The 22,854-nt window shown below is 40.9% G+C and overlaps 1 long non-coding RNA gene across 1 annotated transcript; it reads right to left on the reverse strand.

Annotated features, from left to right (window-relative positions):
- Positions 1-7,924: 7,924 nt before the first annotated feature.
- On the reverse strand, positions 7,925-18,416 carry LOC142834693 (uncharacterized). The gene is made up of 3 exons (XR_012907664.1): positions 18,254-18,416; positions 11,453-11,553; positions 7,925-8,181 (listed from the first exon to the last, which is right to left on the reverse strand). It is a non-coding gene; the product is annotated as an uncharacterized LOC142834693 (long non-coding RNA).
- Between the last annotated feature and the right edge of the window lie 4,438 nt (positions 18,417-22,854).

Below are 22,854 nucleotides of genomic sequence, written 5' to 3' on the forward strand. Positions count from 1 at the left end.
TAATAACTTTAAGCAACTATAAAAATCATGAGTAAATAATTTATATAGTACTCATGCAATAGACATGCCATACATACATAAAAATAATGATTAAAGAATAAGAGGTAAGGAATTTTTAAAAGAGCTGAGAAATAAATAAGGATAAATATGGATGGGAGAGAGGGGAGAAATTATATAAATCTAGTATTCATATATGGAACTCTCAAAATATAAAGAAAAATAAAATATATACTTGGTTAGGGAGTTGGAAGATGGCGCAATGGCTAAGAGTACTTGTGCCTGAGCATGAGGACCTGCGTTCAAACCCCCAACATCCAAGTAAGGCATTGTGATACAGGCAGCTGGATCCCAGTGAGCTTCCTGGCCAGCTAGTTCAGCCACATGGGAAAATTTTTCACATACACTTTTTTAGTGCACTTGAAAGTCTAGTGACTCAAATTAGATTTTTCCAATCTGGATAAATCATGAAGGATTCACTAAAATAGAGCTTGGGCATGGCCAGTCTCTGTTTCTTTACAGAACAAAGCTAATATTGTTGCGATATTTTAGTAAAGCAATTGTGGTGGATTTCTCTAATTAGTAGATCATCATAGCAAATTTCTGAAAAATATTTTCATCACTGAGCTTTTAAGATTAGATTACCGGAAGGACCTTGGCACCTATTTCTTCCTCTTTTTCAACAAAGCTGTCTTAGGTTAGGTGCAAACGACAACCCTCAAGCCGGCTAGCTTCCCGCTATAAACTGTCTTCTGTATACATTTCACTCGATTCCTTGGGCATCACAAGGTTTTAGAGTTCATCAAGAAAGTCACATTCACGCTCAGTTTGGGGACCCTAAGCTCTTCTCTTCCTTAATTAGAACAGATACCAACCTGTGCTTTATCAGAAAACGGACGATAACATTAACGTGCATTGGTAACAGAAACACTAAGCCAGGCACCCTTGCCGTAAGCCTCGGAGAAGAGGCGACTGTATTGCTGGTTGCCTGCAGGGCTGAACGCTGAGTTGGCTGGGACTCCTTGGCACATTTCGGGCATTTCGAATGACTCACGAAATAAGTGCTGTTGGCGCAAAGATGGCTGCACTCACTCTGCCTGCAAGGAAATCCCGAATTGTTTTCCCCTAAAGCCACAGAGCATTCCTACCTTCCGTCCTGGAACACAAGATCAGAGAGCCAGCGAAGTCCCGTGGGTTGTCTTTGAGTTTGGCTAGGCCTGCTGAGCCTACATTACGCGTCTGAAACCTAAGACTGGACAATCAAACCGAGTGCATATCTAGCTGGAACCCAGTAGGACCCAAAGGTGAAACTTTGTGTAATTTATTGGCTCCCTATGTAGGCTAAGCTCAGGCTCAAACTCTCCATAGTCTTATAAATGTCGTAATTTCATCCTCACTGAAAGAAAACGACTACAAACAACTTTTAAAAAGCATGAGCGAGTTATTCCTTTGTGCAGTGCCCATGCTGTGGAAGTTCCTCCTGCATCCACGTGCTTACCAGCAAGCTATGGCTTAACAATGGTAGCAGCAGCACTGCTGGGAACTTCTTAGCAATCCAGAACCTCAAACCCTACCCCAGACAGCGGCACTCGAACTCTATCCCGCGCACACTGAAGTTTAAGAAACATGTTTTAACCAAGCTCCCTTGGACTATAATGGAGGACAATAACCTGGGGGAGATTAAGCGATGCCTCATGACCAAACAGCTAGTCAGAAAAACAGCTGCGACTCCCAGTCTCTTAGTTCACTAGCCAACGGAACTCAGAATCGGGGAGGGCTTCAGACAAGATGGATTTAAGTGGGTGTAGCGCTCCCGGAAATGGCCATTGATTGTTCCCCTCATCTCTGTGCAAAAGGCACATGGAGAGCCTGAGAGAGTCCAATCACTCTGCCTCGTCCCAACACTCCCTACAGACCAGGCTCACAGCAGCCCCCACTGCCTGATAGGCCTGCCAGACTCACTGAAATGACTCCCCTCCACCTGCCTTGGTTTTACTTCTTTCCCACGCCCTGTTAAAGAGCCAGCTACCCTACGGAGGCTTTCAGCCCTCTCCTATTTCCTTCTTCTTCTTCTTCAGATATGCTCTTACTGACCAGTACATTATAGATGAAAACAGCCTGAAGTGTGTTTCTGGCATCATCCACTGAAAATATTAGCATAAATACATATAATTTATATACGGAGAACTTTTTATCTATCGCCCTTCTCAATACTGTATCTATGCCTCCTTTCTTAGCTTGCTTGTGTTATAGTTCCTGCATTTTAAATTATTCCTTAGAAAAACGCCAGGGATAACACCAAGCTCTGCAGTGGAAGGATCAAACTCTTTCTCGATAAAAGAGCTTTATGAGATCATCCCTGAAATGTGGCCACTCCATTTTTTACCCACATATTTTCCATGTTATGAAGCACAGCTCTGCTTAAAAGCAGTAGTTTCGTGATGCTGAACAACCTTAGTTATCAGAAAATTCCAAGTGAAATCAATCTTGCCTTAAGTTCTTCCAAGTGTCCTTCATGCTACCCTTTGAAGTAATGAGACCCAGTTAAATTTGTCGTCCATAGGGAAGAGCGAAGGACCTTGGTGACCTAGAGCAGGCCTAGCATTCAGAAGCTGTGAACACTCGGCCCTGTCTCCCATGTTGCTTGCCCCTGTTCCTCTTAATGAATTCATGCTATCAATAAGTCTCTGTTGGGCACCTCAATGGAAGTCATGTCTTCTGGGTGACATGAGACACAAGTAGATGACAAGTTTGCTCATCTGTGACTCTGAAGAATGGAAACCACTTCACAGTCAAAGCCGGAGGCCAGTGTCACGTGACATACAGGTCTTCCCCCCCACCCATCACCCCTCCTTTCTTACACTCTTATCCCAACATAGAGTTGGGTTTCTTCCCATAATGTCATTTTTCATGGCTGCTCTCCCAAAGAATGCTTCTTAGATACCACTAGGATTCTACCTCCAAGTCTTCTAAACTCACCCAGACTGCTAGCTGCTTTCTTTAACACCCCATCTACACAGAAGGATTTCCTGGGGACACTGTCTTCTCTTCCCGCCTAACTGAGGCCTGTTTATCTCCCCATTGCCAACACAGCACAGAGCCAGGCAAGGGAGTGCTAGTCTCCGGGCCTCCCAGTAGCCTTCTAGATCTCTCCACTACACACTCATTCATGCAACAAATACTGGGTGTCTTCTCATTTTTAGGTTGTGCTAAGGCAGTCTACCTTATAGACAAATACCCCCTTTAAGAATAATGTGACCCACTTACAGGAATAACCAGAAAGTCTTGTGACAGTCCTCACAGCTGTGAAGACAGTTTGTCCTATCTGAGCAGCTGTGCTGTAGAGACAGGAGCTGTTTAGGTGACTGTCCATTGCATATCTAAGCTTTGCTTACCTTCCTAGTTGAGATGGCCACTTCTGCTACTGGATGCTCCCATTATAATTGAGGTAGCAGGAAGATTCTTTAACATAGAAAAATTAAAAAAAAATAAAGGAAACACATAATCCTAAAATCCCATAGAATTCCACCATCAATTAACAGGATATATGTGGAAGTAAGTACTATTCTAAAGATCTGTGAATGTCTGTTTTCTCCTTAATGGCCTGCCTTCCAGTGAATTTGGCATCTGTACATTTCCCCTTCGTTACTTTGCAGCTTATGACGTAAGACTAAGGGCCCCTGTAGAGGAAAAAGATAATGCTTGTGGATTTTTCAGAGCTGCAAGGACGAACAGTCATAGGGAACCTCCATGGTTGGCATCCACACTGTGTCAACCACTCTCTACCCAAGATTTCATCACCTCAAGGTGCTTCTAGCCCAACTTCATGGGCCACTTGACCTTCAAAGTCCTCAGTACATGTGCTCTGTCCAGTGCACATGTCCTATTTCGTGGCCTGTTCTCATCTATATTGAGGCTGCGTAAGATGGGGGACTATTCTTCCACTTCTTTTGTTCACAAAATGAACACGTATTGAATTGAGACCTCTTATCCCACCCTCACCAGAGCATATGGCGTTTTAAGAGCAGACTACACACTTTATTAGTAAAGCGTTACCTATTGAGAAGGCTCCCTTCCGGCTTGCCTAAGGTAAGGCAGCAAAAAACAAGCCCCTGGGAAATGCCTTTTAGGGACAATACACTAAAAGTCGGTAGAGTACTTAATAGCAGCTTGGAACATACACAGACATATGATGTTAAAGGGGGAAGCACAAAGAGGAAAGATTCAAGTTTTTATTCGGTTGATAACCAGCTTTGAAACAGCTGCAGCGTCCTGGTTGGCATGATGTAAGCTCATCTTCACTTCGAAATGTTAGGTACTTCAGAGTTCTGAATATGTGAGCTGTTGCAGGTATTCGCGCACGCGCGCACGCACACACACACACACGCACACACACACACTCACGCACAAGCCACTTTGACCATTGGCAACGTTCTCTTGGCTTCCTCAGGCTTGAGACAAGTGTTTTCACCCACTCTGCCTTTCACCAGTGCCATCTCCTCGTATACCCGTAACCATCTGGCATAGGGTGGAACCACGATTTCGCAGAAGGGCAAGGAGGAGGCAGGATGGAGTACCATCTTCCCTAATTGCTATTCAAAGGAGACAATCAAAAGGATGAAACAAATTAAATTAGCAAAGAAGCAAGAGCATCCCAATGAACTGGCCAAGGTAATCAACTTGGAAAATTAGCTATTAAACCTCCACAATGCTCATTTTCATAACTTTGTGTGTATGCTTACGAGATGCTACCCATCCCCATTGAGATGGCTGGGACTAAGGTGTTCAGTTCTGGGAGATCAGTCATTTGCAATTGGTCTCGATGAAGTTGGAACTGAGGTGTTTTGTGGTGTTTTGTTTTGTTTTGTTTTAAAGTCCTAGTTCATTATCGCTCATTTCGATCTTGAAGCGTTCTGACTGGAGCTAGGAACTATGTGAAGGAGCAAAGAAAATGGCTGTGATCTGAGATCCTTTGCTTTAGCCTCATTTCCTGCTGCAGGCCTGAGGGTATAAATTTTTATTGTTATGATTATTGTTATGAATCTTCATTCCAAATGCCTGAATTTTCATTCTATGTAGACTATCTTTGACAAATATTTATAAAATTTTAAATAATCTTTTTCGATTTTACTCATTAATTTATTTGGTTTGTCAAGAAGGGGTTTCTCTGTAGGTTTGGAGCCTGCCCTGGAACTCACTCTTGTCCACCAGGCTGGCTTCAGACTCACAGAGATCTGCCTGCCCTTTTTGGTCTAGGGTTTCACTTCCAGTATTTTCTGTGGGTCTGTTTAGGTGGACATGAGTCCTTTTAGCCTGTCTCTATCGTGGAAAACTATGGCAGACAGCAGGCTTGGCGGGGTAAAGAAATTCAGATTGGCATCCACGGGTCTTTCAGAACTTGGAGTGCACTCCTCGGGGGTCTTCTGGCTCTTACAGCCTCCACTGAGAAGCATTCCATGACTCTGATGGTTCACCTTTGCATGTGACTTGTGATTTTCTTCTTGCAGTTTTCAACAATTATCCTTTGTTTCTTTGTGTTTTTAATGTTTTAGTCATAATATGCCATGGGGAGTTCCTTTCCGAATCTTGTATCTGTATAGGTAGGTCTCCACATAATTTAAGGACATTTTCTATGATGCTGTTGAAGATCTGGTCCATACTATTGTCCTAGAGTTCTTCTCCTTCATCTGTGCCTGTAGTTCATAGGTTTGGTCTTTTCTTGGTGTCCTAAATTTTCTGCACACACCTTTCATATGTTTTTTTTTTTTATTTTTTCATGTTCTTTGCTTGAGAGGTCCAATTCTTCTACTTTAAATTCAAGTTCTGATATTCTGTCTTCTCCTTGATCCATCCTACTTGAAAGACTTTCTCCTGAATTTTCTAACTGAGTTACTAGGTTTTCAATCCAGCTTCATTTCAGTTTGCTTTTTTTTCCCCCATATTTCTATCTCTTGACTGAATTAAGATTTCAGATGCTCCTGAACTGGCCTTTCGCTATACTTGCATTAGTGACTAGCCTCATTGTCATCAAAGAATCTACATCCAGTAACTGATGAAAGCAGACACAGTGATCCACAGTTCAAGCACTGGGCTGAGCTCCTGGAGCTTAGCTGAAGAAAGGGAGGAGGGATCATATGAGTAAGATCATGATTGGAAAAAACCACAGAGACAGCTGATCCGAGCTAGTGGGAGCTCAGGGACTCTGGACTGATAGCTGGGGATCCTGCATGGGACTGAACTAAACCCTCTGAATGGGAGTGACAGTTATGTAGCTTGATCAATTGGCAGGGGAAGCTGGCAGTGGGACCAGGACTTATCCTGGGTGCATGAACTGGCTTTTTGGAGCCCATTCCTTATGGTGGGATATCTTGCACAGTCTGGATACAGTGGGGAGGGGTTCAATCCTACCTCAACTTGGTAAACCAGACGTGTTGACTCCCCATCTCCTGTAGAGGTGAGTGCTCCAAAGTCTCTCACTCTCTACATGTTGTCCAACCATGAACCCCTAGTTTTGTTCCCACCTGCTCCTTCTCTGTTGACGGCTGAGTGAGGCGATGATCTATGAGAATAGCAGAATGTCATTAGGAGTCATTGGAAGGTAGCTATTATCACTCGAGAAAATGGGCTGCAGAAATTGGAAACTCCTGCTTCTAAACACAGTTTGAGAACGTGTCTGTGCATAGCCTGAGCGCTTGTCTGTCTACATAGCCAGATTCTCCATTTTGCCCAGCTCAGTTCACCATATAAAACTATAAGCATTCAGATGACAGCCTCTCTTCAGGTTGGTTTTCTGTTCTTCTAAGCCCTTATATTTCACGTTCTGTGAAAATACAGTTTCAAGAAGCAGTCTGCTCATCAAACTCATGTACCGTAATTGTGTTGAGTATATAATGACTTGCCGTGTTAGCAACGTAAGCCCAAGGTTAATTTAATGTGAGTATTTGAAATTTATTTTTTTTCCTGGCTCAGTGAATTTAAACATTTCTCCCACTTGATTTTTTTCTTCTGTTTTCAGTCAGAGTTTCGACAAGTTTATTTACAAGATGAATTTGCCATCCCAGTTTCTAAACAGAAGCTGTTCGGCATGAGTCAGGCTTTCGTCTCCCTGGGAATCCTGAGCCCTGCTTACCTCACTGGGAAATGCTAGCTGATGCCGCTATTACAAGTCAGTCAGCTAACCCATGGTTTTGCTTTCACTCTAAAATTAATTTTGAGCAGTTGTGCAAGCCACTTTCTATGAGAGCTTGCAGAGAGGAAAATCAAAGAAAAGCTAAAAAGCAAAACAAAACACTTGCAAATCGAGGTCTAGATAATAAACCAGTCCCATTAAATTAATGTTTTTAATCCAAAAACGATTAGTTTTCCTGTGATTGAGACATGCACAGATGAGCATATTCTGAGTACAGCAGATTATTGTCAGGAACCTAGAATAGCATCGCAGATCAACCCATAACAATCTCTCAGTAGATCATGAATACTGTTACTTGAAATAGCGTAATTAGTGTATAAAGTTTTTCAGAAGGAAAATTCCCTGAATATTTGTGGAAAATGAAGGCAAAGAACACTACAAATTAAAGTGAAATAAAAGGAGTTTATTTCCAAACCATAACGTAGAATCATCTATTTTGAATGTTGCTAGCAAAGAATGCATTCTTGATTAGGCTTTGTTGACAGGCAAAATGGGGAGTGTATTTCCAGTCCTCAAGTCTCTAAGAGTCTAAAAATCAAAATTTGAGCTACATAAAATAGATTAGCCCAATTTCCCTCCCCATTACCCAAAAAACAATTCATAACAGAACAAAACTAAACACATACATGAGAATTCATCATTTCCAAGGTAGTCTCAACACACACACACACACACACACACACACACACACACACACACACACACACGGTGGGGGAGAGGGAGGGAGGGAAAGAAAGAACAGATCATCTTGACAATAGATGTTTAAAAGTAAGTCATGTATAGGAGCAAAGTCCTAAAACCTCTATAAGACACCCACCAATGCCACTGATGAGAAAGAAAGCAGGAAACAACAGAAGAAATTTTAAGATAAAGGACCAAAACCAGCGTGATCCGGGGAGAGGAGCAGGTGAGATTCCATGGTAGAACTAGGTTCTGTGTGCACAGAAGTACTTCTAGAGGGAGCAGTCCCAACCGGTGCAGCCATCAAACTCGCTCTGTAAGTGAAAACCAGGACACCAGCCATCAGTTCTCCCCTTCATCACTGGTCAACTGCATGGTCTCAGTTATTAAATATTCTGTATTTGTTTCCCTAGCTATGCAATAAGAGCAGTTAGTACACACCGTCTGCTTGTCTACGCAAATCTAAGAACTGGAAAGCTGTGACGGTCCTGCCACTCGCAACGCAACGGATGATACAGTTTAAAGAGCCCATCCACTGCCCTTTTGTAAGCAGCTGCTGCCCGGCCTCTTTCAGCTGTTTGCTATACTGCAGACAGGCTTGGGGCCTCCATGGAGAGGAAAGAGAAGGGCTTGCCTGTCGCATCTCACTGTTGGCCCTTACGGGCAACCTCTGCTTCAGCCCCCCCCCCCCCCCCCCCCCCCCCCCCGCGCGCTTCTTAGAACTGTTTCTGTTATCAGATTACCACCAAATACACGGCGGTATTGGTATCCCCCAGCAAATGTTATGTCTAATGAAAACATCACCGAAGGGTATTAAAAGGTAAGCCTGGCGGTGTCGCATTTCCTCTGGAGTCTTATTCTGGGTCATTTACATAACTGCTACAGAATATTCAACATGCATCTTTAAATGTCACCATTTGCAGGGATTATTTGTATATTGCTCTTAATTAACTTTTACTTCAAAACCTAGTTGGCCAGAATACATTTTTTTTTTTAGTACATTGAATCTCCTGGTCTCATTAGGCTCCCAGCTTGCTTTCCCCTAGATCAAAAGCAGGAAGAGGGGACTTGAAGAGGATTACCATACTAAATAAAATACACTTCTTCCCTGACTCCTCATTCTGTGTGTGCTGGGGAGAGGCGGAGGGGGAGGTCTAGCTCATACTGTAGAAGTAATGAATGCACAAAGTGTCTATTCTACAAATGATAATATACTCGGGGTACCGAGGTCGCTTACATGTGAAGCCAACAACTGCGCTATTTAAAAACCAAACCCAGTTTCATACTGACTTTGTACCCAGAGAATACAGACCAAATAACAACTATACTTTGACTCTCTCAAAAATTGCTGTATCAAAAAAAAGAAATGTTCTCCAAACATCTGCTTATAAAATTTGTCTTGCTCTTATTTTAAAGTGATAGAATTTACAAGCTAGCATTTATAGTAATAGATAAGACAGACATGAGACTTCATGCCCTTAAGAAAATTAAATATGGGTGAAACACAGCAGCTAGAGGAACTTTATATATCTCATTCATTTTTATTTTTCCTTTCTTTTTTATTTTATGTTTTTTTTTTTTTTGCCTGCTTGTATGTCTGTATACCATGTATGCAGTGCCCAGGAAGGCCAGAGGAGGGCATCGGGTCCCCTGAGATGAGTTACAGATGGTTGTGAGCCACCATGTGGGTGCTAGGAATCAAACTCGGATCTTCTGGAAGAGCAGCCCTTGCCAGTGCCCTTAACCACTGAGCCATCTCTCCAGTCCCTTGTAGGTCATATATATTTGAAAAAAACTTTCAAACAATACTAAAGAATACAGCATAACAAGAGCATCTTATTTCCTAATGGCTCTTCCACTCACTCACACTCCTTGTTCATGGATATCCACTGGTCAGGATTTGGTATGCCAGCATTCTTAAAACATTTAGTGTCAGACACATACATCCATATGTATAAAAAATAAAACCAATTAAATTATATATGTGTGGGTGCACACATTCATGTCTTCATTTAATTTGGTCCTTTAGATGAATAGATTTTTAATTTCTCCCATACATCACCAGATGTATGTAGAGTACTTATGCCTCGAGGTGAGATCACTTCTTCCAAAGGTAGCACATCCTTAGTTTAGAATCTATGACCACATTTGCTTCTGAAAATAACTAAGAAAGTTAAACTCTCGCTCTGTGTAAACAAGGGGTAGTCCCCTAAACATCCACACTGAACCCCATGTCACCCCTTATCCTAAACAAGGGGTAGTCCCCTAAACATCCACACTGAACACCATGTCACCCCTTATCCTAGACAATGGGTAGTCCCCTAAACATCCACACTGAACACCATGTCACCCCTTATCCTAGACAATGGATAGTCGCCTAAACATCCACACTGAACACCATGTCACCCTTTATCCTAAACAATGGGTAGTCCCCTAAACATCCACACTGAACACCATGTCACCCCTTATCCTAGACAATGGGTAGTCCCCTAAACATCCACACTGAACACCATGTCACCCCTACCCTCTACAATTATGAATGCGGTCTTCAGTCTATGACATTGGCGGAACACAGCGTGGGTTAATACATGCGCTTTATGAAAATAACCTTTAAATTAAATATATACAACCAGGAAAAGAATAGTCTTTTAATCAAAATGTGATAATATACACAATCATGGTTGTCTTGAAAATATTCTTAGGGAAGTTGTAGAGTGACTAGTCTGTAATTTTTAAAGAATATTCATGTGCCATCAGGCTACAAGCACTAACAAGCCACACTTGCTTCTGAAATATTCTAGAGTTCAACTTGTAAGCGCTAGGGAAAGTGGGAGGTGAGTCTGGAGACAGTTGAGAATTTAAGAGCATCCAATAGCACACACCTGACATCACAGATTTTTGAAACAATATACATCGTAACAAGCTTTTTCTTATTTTGGATGTAGTTCCAGATAAGAATGTAAGCTATTTCATTACTGTACTAGTTCACATTGTAGCCATCGGCGTCACTAAACATGTGGTTTGAACGGAGACACAGAAACAGGTATCTAACCCTCTCTACAGTAACTATTAAAGATAATAATAATTTGGCCAAGCTCTACAATAACTATTTATAAAGCAAAAATTGTAACATTTGAGCAAATGGAAATGGCATTATGGCCAAGATAATGAAAAGATTAAATCTGTATCATCTTAATAGATATAGAAAAAGCAATTGTCTTATTCTGTGTTTAGTTACTGAGAAGAAACACCATGATCAAGGTTACTCTTATAAAAAAAAGCATTTAATTGAGGCCAGCTTATGGTTTCAGAGGCTTAGTTCATTATCATCATGGCAGGGAGCATGACAACACATACGTGGATATGGTGCTGGAGAAATAGCTGAAAGTTTGACATCCTGATTTGCAGGCAGCAGGGAGAGAAAGAAACTGGGCTGGTGTGGGCTTTTGAAACCTCAAAGCCCACCCCCAGAGACATACTTCCTCCAAGGAGGTCATGCCTTTTAATCCTTCTAATTCTATCAAAGAGTTCAACTCCCTGGCAAACTAAGCATTTAAATCTATGAGCCTATGGGGCTATACTTACTTAAACCATCACAGCCATCAACAAAATTCAACTTCTTTTCCTGATGAAGCATTCTCAATCTGATTTTTTATATTTATCTCCCTTAGCTACTGGAGAGATAGCTTAAATGGAATAAAACACAAATCAATAGTTTCAGACTAATCACTGATTTTAGCCAGGCTATTTGTTAGATAAACTATTTGTTAGAAAAGATTTTTTAAAAAGAAAAAAACTCACAGATTTTAAAATTAATTTATTTATCTTAAATTCCAACTGCAGTTTCCCCTTCCTCCTCTCCTCCCATCCCCTTCCCCAACCTCACTCCTCCCAATCCATTCCCCCTCTGTTTCTGTTCAGAAAGGGGCAGACCTCCCATGGGTATCAACAAAGTATGACATATCAAGTTGCAGTAAGACTAAGCACCTCCCCTTGTATTAAGGCTGAGCAAGGCATCCCAGTATGAGGAATAGTTTCCCAAAGTCAATCCAAGGGTTAGGGAGGCCCTGCTCCTACTGCTAGGAGTCCCATAAGTAGACCAAGCCATACAACTGACACATATATGCAGAATGCCTAGGTCAGTCCCAAGCAGGCTCCCTGGTTGTCAGTCAGACTCTGAGAGCTCTTATGAGCCCAAGTTTGTTGTTTCTATGGGTTTTCTTGTGGTGTCCTTGACCTCTCTGGCTTATACAATCCTTTCTCCCCTTCTTCTGCAGGATTCCCTAACTTGGCCTATTGTTTGGCTGTGGGTCTCTGAATCTGTTTTCATCCATTACTGAATGAAGGCTCCCTGATGACAATTGGGGTAGTCACCAACCTATAAGTACAGTACAAAATCATTAGGCATCATTGCACTGACATTTGATTCCTGGTGTTTGCTCCTATCCTAGGTCTCTTTCAGTCATCAATTTCAGTATTCTCCCTCTCTATCTACCCCTCAACAAGATCCCTCATATTCTCATCCTCACCACCCCAGTCAACCCTCAAGATCTTTTCTCTTTCCCCTTCCCAGGGAGATCAATATGCGCCTCCTTAGGTCCTCCTTGTTACCCAGCCTCTCTGCGTCTGTAGATTGTAGCATGGTTGTCCTTTATGTTACAGCTAATATCCACTTATAAGTGAGTACATACCATGGATTATCTCACTCAAAGTAACTTTTTTCTACCTCCATCCATTTGTCTTCAAATTCCATGATGTATTGTTTTTAATAGCTAAGTAATACTCCATTGTGTAAATGTACCACATTTTCTTTATCCATTTTTTGGTTGAGTGAAATCTAGGTTGTTTCCAGGTTCTGGCTATTACGAATAAAGCTGCTCTGAACATAGGTGAGCAAGCATCCTTGTGGTATGATTGAGCATCCTTTAGGTATATGTCCAGAAGTGGTATTGCTGGGTCTTGAGTTAGATCAAGTCCCAATTTTCTGAGAAACCACCATATTAATTTCCAAAGTGGCTTTGCAAGATTGCACTCTGACCAGCAATGCATGAGTGTTCCCCTTACTCTACATCCTCTCCAACATAAGTTGTCATTTATGTTATGGACCTTAGCCATTCTGACAGGTTTAAGATGGAATCTCAAAGTCATTTTGATTTGCATTTCCCTGAAGGCTAAGGATGTTGAACATTTCTTTAAGTGTTTCTTGGCCATTGAAATTATTCTATTGAGAATTCTCTGCTTAAATCTGTACCCCATTTTTAACTGGATCATTTAGTTTTTTGATGTCTGGTTTCTTGAGTTCTTTCTTTATCTTGAAAAACAGCTCTCTGTCAGATATGGCATTGGTGACGATCTTTTCCCATTCTGTAGGATGCCGTTTTTATCCTATTGATAGTGTCCTTTGCCTTACAGAAGCATTTTGGTTTCATGAGGTTCCATTTATTAATTATCAATATTAGTGTGTGTGCTACTGCTTAAGCAATGTTATCAACGTGTGTATATATGTGTGTGTTTATATATGTATATGTACATATATATGTATATATGTGTGTATGCATGTTTGAACTGAGTAGTTGATATGTATGTATAAACTATTTGTCATATGCATATATAAGTAATACATGGAATATAAAAAGTAAATGCTCATCCATTCCCTTGATCAAGGGGAAAGATGGCCTAGGGGCTCTACCAGCCTTACACAGAGAGTTTTGTGTGATGGCCATGGTCTCATCAGATTCTTCTAGACTCATGCCAATTCACAGAATTTATGACCAAATGCCATGACCTGATTCCTGAGCCATCGGACCACTTTCTGAGTCTAAACCTGTTGAAGCAGCTCTACACAGACAGTGCTCACTCGCTTATAAACATTCTCCCTTGAGCAACTGTCAAGAGCTTGGTTAACATGACTTTTTCCCCAAGAAACTGAACCACAATCAGTGCACTAACCAAGCCCTGGGAATGAATCAGACCTTGATACACACATATACAACATTTGATTTTTGTGGGGAATGAATTTAAACCTTTTTTAAAGTTTTTGCCATAAGAGTGTTTCTCCAACTTATTAAGATCTTAGTGAGCATCCTCTAAAGAGAACATTCTAATCAAATTTCATTTTCTTGACTGTTTTGTACCTAATTACTTGTTTTGTTGAAGTTTTAGACACTATCTTTTAGGGTACTTAATGGGAAAATTCAAAAAAATAGGATAATCATCCTTGCTTCAAAGAAGGTTTAAAAGAGCATAGAGTCATTTATCTGTGATACGGATCAAAAATTATTAGAAACAGGCAGTTGAAAAGATGCAAAACAAAAGCAATTTTTAGAGTCTCCTGATGTAGGTCTCTTTATAATATTAAAACAATATAATTACAAACACTTATTTCAAAGTTAATGTTTAATAATTTTTAAAACTCATATCTATGTTTCTACAATAGCAAGTAGGAAAAGCTGATTATAGCCAAGATTGCAAAAATAATTCAGAATTTATTTCACAGATCCCAAATCAGATGTTTGTAGCACAATTAAAAACCCAGAGACAGACATTGGGGTTCAACCTGAAGGTCAGAACCAGCCACTGGCTCTTACCTCTACCTCAGCCAGAAATAGTTATCCTGCCTCCAGGAATCTCAGAATGAGACTGAGACTGAGAGCTGTCTCCTCCCATTTTATAATCCTCTCTAGTACTGGGATTAAAGGTGTGCACCACTACCACCTGGTTTCTATGGCAAATTAGTGTGGTTACTGGGACTAAAGGTGTGTGTCACCACTGCCTGGTCTGTAAGGCTGCCAGTGGGCCTGTTTTACTCTCTGATCTTCAGGCAGGTTTTATTTATTAAAATACAAAAATGAAACACCTCAATTCAACAAATGGTTCGACTCAATCTGATGCTGGAAGCCCTGAGGTTCCTGGAAAGCCAACAGTATCTCTTCCACAATGAAAGCTTGGAAATGCTGGTTCTACGATCAGGGAAGGACTCAGCTCCAGCAACAGCAGGTGAATCAACTCCAATGGCAAGAGAAAGCCAAACAAGCAAAAGGTGAGATAACCTTCCCTCTGAAATACACTTGGTTTTAGATTGATATCTGAAGGTGTTGCCCACAATTGGGGTGGGTCTTCCCAAATACATCCAAGCAGTCAGGACAGCTCTCCAGGTACATCACCCTACTCAGGTGCTCCTAACGTGTGGCACATTGCCGTTGAAACAACCATAATAAAAAATATAGGTAGGACTCAGTGGCTACTGAAGTCCTTCCATCAAGGACCACTTCACTGGTGTACATCAACTCTTGAGTGGGGGTTTTGGGGAGACAGCTCAGTGTTTAGAGGGCTTATGGACCAAATATGAGGACAAGAGTTCAGATCCCCAAGTCCCACACAAATGCTGTAATCCCAGACGTGGAAAGCAGAGGCCAGGGATCCCGGTAGCAAGTTGGCTAGCTAGACTAACCACATCCACAGCTCTGGATTTGATTAGAAGATCCTGTCTCATTGAATAAAGAGTAAACCTTATCAGGGATGATTGCTGACGTCAAGGTTCCACATGCATTTGTAATGCTTACACACACCACAAACATACACACACATGAAAAACACACACATACATATGCACACAACACATACATGCACACACCACACACATACACAAACATATACCTACACACCACACACACATACATACACATGAAAAGCACACACATACACATGCACACAACATATACATGCACATACCACACACGTATACAAACATACACACACACAAATACACACACATGCAAACACACACATACACATATGCACACACCACACACATATATTCAAGCATACACATACACTCACAAATACATACCACACACATGCAATCACACACACATATATCACACACATACACATATGCACACACCACACACATATATTCAAGAATACACATACACTCACAAATACATACCACACACATGCAATCACACACACATATATCACACACATACATACACATGCAAACACACAAATACACACACACCACACACATACACCACACATACAAATACACATACATACACACATGAAACTAGATTTTAAAAAATAAAATACTTGCATGAGCTAAATCCATGAATAATTGATGTCACTAATTAATTAAATGATAATGAAGCAACTTCTATAGAGGAAAAGTAAAGGAAAAATTAGCACTGTTGTGTAATACCCCAAGGAGCTTTATTTAACCTTTCACAAAAAAAAAATGTTTTATTCAAAAGTCAAGTGCCATAGCAGCATTGCAAATGCTAGTGTTAAGAAAAGTCAGCCTGCTGCCCACCGTGGGAAGGGAAGCTGGCTGTAGTGTGCAGTGACAGTCTCCATACAGACATCTTCTCACCGTGCAAACCCCTCCATGCAAAACTCTAACTTTACATGCTCTACGCAAATCAAGTTCTATAATTCCCCACTGCTGCTCCAAGAAGCAATAGTTTAAACATGAAGTCACTAAATGAGACTTATATAATTTAACTAAAAATTTACCTTAAATCGTTTCATATTTTATGTAAAAGTGCATGGGTCCACCCTTAACTTCCACAGGATTTTCTGCAAAGTATTTGATGATACTCATATAAGACAGTATAAAGGGAGCTTTGATTATATTTCCTAACATTTAAAACAGTGACAAATTTGACCAACCAGTGATGTGAGAGTCCCCTCCATGTGCTGTGATTACCATTAATGAATAAAGATACTGCCTTGGCCTGTTGATAGGGCAGAACTTAGGTAGGTGAGGAAAACTGTACTGAATGCTGGGGAAAAGGAGGCAGAGTGAGTCAGACATGCCGAATCTTTGCCGGTAAGCCACTGCCATGTGGCGATATACAGATTACTAGAAATGGGTTAAATTAATATAAGAGTTAGCCAATAAGAAGCCAGAGCTAATGGGCCAAATAGTGTTTTAATTAATACAATTTCTGTGTGATTATTTTGGTTCTGAGTGGCCTCCTCTTACAAACCAGTATAAACAGAGGAGGAAAGAATAGTTGAAGCATACAAAGATTATATACATATGTAGGCAAGACATGTAAATCTTTGAACAAGCAAAGCAATGTGATTTGTCAGTGTAGCAAGATTATAAGTGACTGGATGATTAACTTACTAATGTATTTGTGCATGGTTTTATTGTGAAATAATACTCATGGGTAAATAAACACGGGGCAGCAGGTAAAGAGAATGTGGTATTCAAGACTATTGAGAAGTACAATGTCTTTTCTTTCTGAATTAAGTGTAGACTCCTACATCTCTGCTGCACAAAGGGATGTTTGCTTGTTTTAATGCATTATGTCACCTAGAATATTATGAGTCCCAAGAGGTGGTGGGTTTAAGAGGCAGCGCATGCTTCTTCCTGCCTTTCTTTCCGTCTTCTGTGGCGATGGGAGCCTGGATCCAGCATTATGATGATAACAACACTAATTTTGCAGCCTCCAGTTCGTGAATGCAAACTTCAGGTGGGAGCATGCCTTCATTGCGTAAACACGAAGCTGTGGGCTTGTCTGTTACCACCGTATATCTTACATTCTATGACCAACGGATATACGATAAAACACAAGCAATACAACCAAGAGCATTTGAATAAAGAGAATTCAGGATAAAGGTTACTTTCAAGTCACCAAAAGGCATCAAGTCAAAACTGGAACCAAGTCCTCACCCACAATCCTTTTCATTTAAGCCTAATTGGTTTGCTATAAACATACACGCATATATGTATGTATATGTGTGTGTGTGTGTGTGTGTGTGTGTGTGTATGAATATGTATTCCAGATGAGAAACATGATTTTAAATTTACACCTCTCTGTTTGGAATAAAAGAATGTCATGTGCATAAATGCATTTTTAAACCAGAATACTAGGAAAAACGTCAGTCTTAACCAAAGTGGGTAGTAAACTTCCCTCCCACTAAATAAGTTTCTTAAGTATTCTTAGGAAGAATGGTCTTAATATTTACTCTTTGGAAGGAAGTTCTACTCTGTCATATGACTTAACTGGGCATAATTTTCCTAAGCCTCTTAAACAATAACAATAGAAAATGCTTCATATTTTGAAATGAAAATCCTTTCTAAAAAAGATTACTTCAATATTCTTTTAAAATTAAAAGAAAAGAAAAATTTTCTGTGTTTAAAATGTGAGAATAAAGTGATATAGATTCAAGTTTGTCAAAGGATAACATTAAATCCATATTATAGGCCTGAGTTACCAGGAAATATCAGTATTTAGAATAATTTGTGGCTAAGCATGGGTCTATAGAACACACTTCAATCCAGGAATAAGAACATTCATTTATGAAAGTCAAAAGTGCCTTATCCACTATACCTTCCCAGCTCAAACGAGAGAACATGCTTTGAAATTTCCTTACCAATCATTAAGACATTTTCTCAAATTACACATGAAACCAGCAGGAGAATGCAATCCAGTTTGTCACACCAGTGTGCCAGATCAAGAGCTGGCAAGGCGGGAAATGAAGAGGGAAGGAAGAGGCTAAAGGTCTCCCACGCTGCAAGGTTATTCATATTTAGGTCAAGCCTAAGTCATTGAAAGAAAAAGCAAAGATGAGAAATTAAATAGACATATTAAGCATGGGGAAAATCCTTGCTGGTTGCCTATATTATCTCCTATCTCAAATTTTAATCTCTGAACAGCTATAAAGAATATGAACAGACTGAATTGATTTTACATCCTGTAGTCTAACAAGGCTCTAGGATGCACGGCATGAGGACAACTGTTGACCACTCATAAAAGCGTTTTAAAGACAAAATTACATTCAAACACAGGGGCCCTAGAGGTAGGCAATGTCATCTCAAACATTCACAGCAGCATATTGTGTCAGGTAGGATATCTCTAGAAAATATTTTTCCAATTTGGAGCCAGAGAACATTGTGACTGAATAATTGGCTGTCTTATGCATGCACCGTCGTATATATGTTCTTTACACTGAGAGCAATTTGGAGGAGAAAGTATCCTAGGCAGATGTTTGCCCCAAGAGCACATGATACCATCCACATTTTCCACAGCTAAACCCTTACAAAATGAGAGTCAGACGAAAGGACCCAAATGTGAAGAGCATTCATTAAAAGACGTAAATAGGAAAATTCTCGCGGTTTTGTTCCAATCCTCTTTATAATGCTGAAAACATGAAAGACCCCTGCCGCACAGACACCAAGATCCTTGGTGCCCAAACACTGTTGGTGACATTTTAAATTCATGTCTGTTTTCATTCTTATAACCATAAACTCCCTGCCAGCCTCAGAAACCAGCCGAGCACAATCTATCAGCCCTGAGGTGAAACATCAGCCCAGAGCTCATTTTGATCTCTTTTCAATACATCAACACAAAAGTACCCATGATATGAGTAATAAAAATGTGGCAGTCAAGCGGCAAAGGTGGGGGAGGCTGCCACAGCATGGAGCGCCATCTCTCCTAACACTACTAGCTGTGGTCCAGATTGAGGTCAAATATACCAGCCACACTACTACCCAAACAATCAAGAAGAAATCAGACCTACTACAGAAAAGAGCTCCTAATTGTTTCATGATGTCAGTTCTTTGCCAAGCCAAAGCTGGATCTCAACACCATCTCCTGGGAGAGTATTCCTGACCATATGTCTAAAGGCTTTGCCATCCTTTTTATCAGAGTATTAAGTGGCATAAATATCAAAAGCTGGTGGACAACCAGGAAGTGACCAGTGAAGAGAATATAGTTGTCTTTTGCAACACAGAGGCACTTTCCCTAAGCAGCCAATCATCCGTGATAGCAAAAAGACAGAAATCAATGTATACACCAAAATGTGTTCACTTTCTACCTGAATCAAGAAAAGTTAGCATCAGTTCCAGGGATTAAGACACGATGTATTTATTACAGACCAGGGCACATCCTTAAAGAGCAACAGGCTTTGAGAAGCCACCTAAAGGGCATCCAGAAGTCTGCGGACTGTGGAGGCCTGGCGTCCTTATTTCTGTGTGGCCCAACACGTGCTGACCAGGTCCCAGTGACTACAGCACAGTTCAAAGTTTGGAGGACGCCGTAGACGGGCAGAGATGGGCTAGGGACCCTGGTCTTTGTTAACGTTTATTTCATTAGTGCTAATTGCCTCATTATTATAAACATTATTATATTCATATTTGTTTCATCTCAAACTAATTTAATTGATAGAATTCTGTGTCCTTGCTATTATCTGATACAATTAGCTCTCATTAGTTCACATTTCACTCATTTCCCCCCGTCTGATTGCACTACACACTGACGCGCACTAATAGCAATATGTAATGCAATCAGTCAGAAGGGGAACGCGGGTACGGTGGATCTGCACCACCACGCTCATCACTCTGATTGTCTGCAAAGCACCAATGCTCTTCCTACGGCTTCTGTAAATTTTAATACTGCGAAATTTGGAGTTAATAATAAAAATCTTCCTACACTTTTTGACGCATTGATTAATCATCATTTAAGTCATTAGTAGAACAGATTATTAATAGATTTTGAAAGACAAACTGTCATTTGCTCCTGCAGCCTTTAAATCAGAAAGAACGAAAACTCTGATTATTTATTTCTTTGGTCTTCGTCGGAACCACGCTTTTCTTTTGCTTTCCGCAGGCTTTCCTTTCTGTTTCTTCATTGTTAGGATCCTTCTGCAACCGTGCAGAGAGCTTCGGGGGAGCAAGAACCCACAGCTGATGCTTTCCCTGGGAGGTCAAGAGGTCCCTCGAATCATGCTACTGTTAATTTGCCGTTTGAGCATCTTCAGCAGGGAGCCTCTAACGAAAGCAGCGCAGCTGAGAGGGCTGTTTGGTTATTACGTCAGAAACACGAAGGACTGAAAGGGAAGGAAAGGGCAAAGGGCGGTTTGGTTTGGTTTTTTGTTTTTTGCTTTTGTAATCAATTTTAAATTTAAAATCCACTGGGTTTTCAGTGGGTGAATCTAAGTATGCCCTGCTAGTTTACAAAGACAAAATACTCACGGATTACCCAACATTCTCCGCCTGGACGGCTCAGTGCTATTACTTCAAAGGTGAATTTGTACATACATTTCTAAATAAAACACTTGCTGTCTTTTTTTTTCTCCTAAGAATTCTACCCCGTGGGTCCCACTAAACGGCAGATCATTCTGAGAGAAATAATGGCACAACAAACTCCACTGTATTATCCCTCCGAGCAGAGCTTTTCAACAATGCACGCATTTAACGGTCTTTCAACTGGTCTTGAACACGATCATAGGTATAAAACATACACACACACACACACACACACACACACACTGAATGGATGCCAGGAAATTTAAAGCAGAAGAAATGGCTTAATGGGCTTGATTTTTGAAAAGTTCAAAACAAAACTCATTTTAAGTAAATAGAAAAGAGAAGACAAATCTCCATTACTTTTGCCAAGCTAAATCCTGCCTCGGATAATGGTAGACGACATTTAAAACCCAGAGTTGCTATAATAATCCCCGCTTGAATCATGGTTTCCCTGAACTGGGTTAAGCCTTTAGACAGAAGCTAATTGCTGCAAACACTAATTTCGAAGTCCCTTTTGTTTCCCTTCGCGGGCACCTCTGGACGCAGAAGGTACCCAATTAGCAGAATTCATGGTCCTGATTGTGTATTGTGGGGCTAGCGTGTGAGCTGTATAAACACTGTTGATTACCGTCCCTCTGTAATGGCTGATTTTTTGATTGCTTAATAAGGCCGTCTCTTCTGCGTCGGGGCCTGGCAAGGCAGTCGGTGAAATCAGTTAGGTCATTTTTTTCTGGTCCGAGGAGCAGGAGGAGTCTGTGATGGTAGCGGTTGACTAAAAACATAATTACAGGCTATTTAATCGCATCTGTTTCCCCACTTAACATTGTTTGTTCAAGTTAGACATAGTTAAGTAAATCAAAAGGACAATAACGGCAAAAATGCTAAAAAATTACTGTTACATGGTTAAAACTCTAGGGCTTGGTATAATTACCGAAAACATAGCATGCAGTGATTTTTTAAGGTACTAATTTTTATTAGCTTCTATACACACTTTTGCTTATTTGGTTGCTGCTAGTTTTTTTTTTTTGGTTTTTTTTTTTTAAGATTCGGTGTTATGTAAATAGCCATTTATCTGACAGGACTGATTTTGTGTGAAGGGTCCTACAGGGACAATATTGTTTATCACGATGATTTTTATGTGCTCATCCAGTGTTATAATTAGCGGTCAAGTAACGCCTATCCTGTTTTGTGATTAATAACTAATCCTCCAAAACACACCTTCCACTACATAGGATTGTCTCAATGGATGAGTCCAAGTGAGCTTTATGCCCAAGGGCACCGCCATTCACACTGAGCTGCCCCCATCCTTCCTCTGAGTGCCATACCTGTAATTTATCAATAACACAAAACAGCTCGACAATCAAAAGGGATAAAAACTGAGTGGCACCCAGACAGCCATGGCTGCCAACAGGCATGCAGCCCATGTTCTGAGGCCACTAGGCGGGCCATTCAATCCAGCAAAGAGGACAAACCAGGACTGGGTCAGATGAAAAGAGAGGCCAGCTGCTCTTTCAGAAACACGCGCCGCTCAGCGTACCGCATAGCACGCTTGTAAAAAGGAGTTTCAGCCACACCAGGCAGGCATCTTATTGAGTAGTCCACAGGGCATGTTTTAGAACCGTTGTCTTCTGTTAGTTGATGCTACAGAGAAAGTAGCCCGTTGCAACCACCACCAAGACTGAGGAGCCACTGCCTATCAGAGAAGGATTAATAACTGAGAGCCACTGTCCGCTGTCTAGCTGTCTATGAGGGATTGGACAGAATGACTCTGTGCCTAGAGCCCTTAGGAAAGGAGGTGCATCACCCTCAGATGCAGATGATCTCATTACAGGTGTTTGTGAGGTTGAGCGTGAAACCCCAATGCTTACTTCAACCTAGGCAAGTACGATCAATGTTATGAATATGGTTACATAAAATAGACCGCCTGCCTCATAGACCTAAATAAACT

The sequence above is a fragment of the Microtus pennsylvanicus genome, chromosome 14, assembly GCF_037038515.1.
Source record: "Microtus pennsylvanicus isolate mMicPen1 chromosome 14, mMicPen1.hap1, whole genome shotgun sequence".
NCBI lineage: Eukaryota > Metazoa > Chordata > Mammalia > Rodentia > Cricetidae > Microtus > Microtus pennsylvanicus.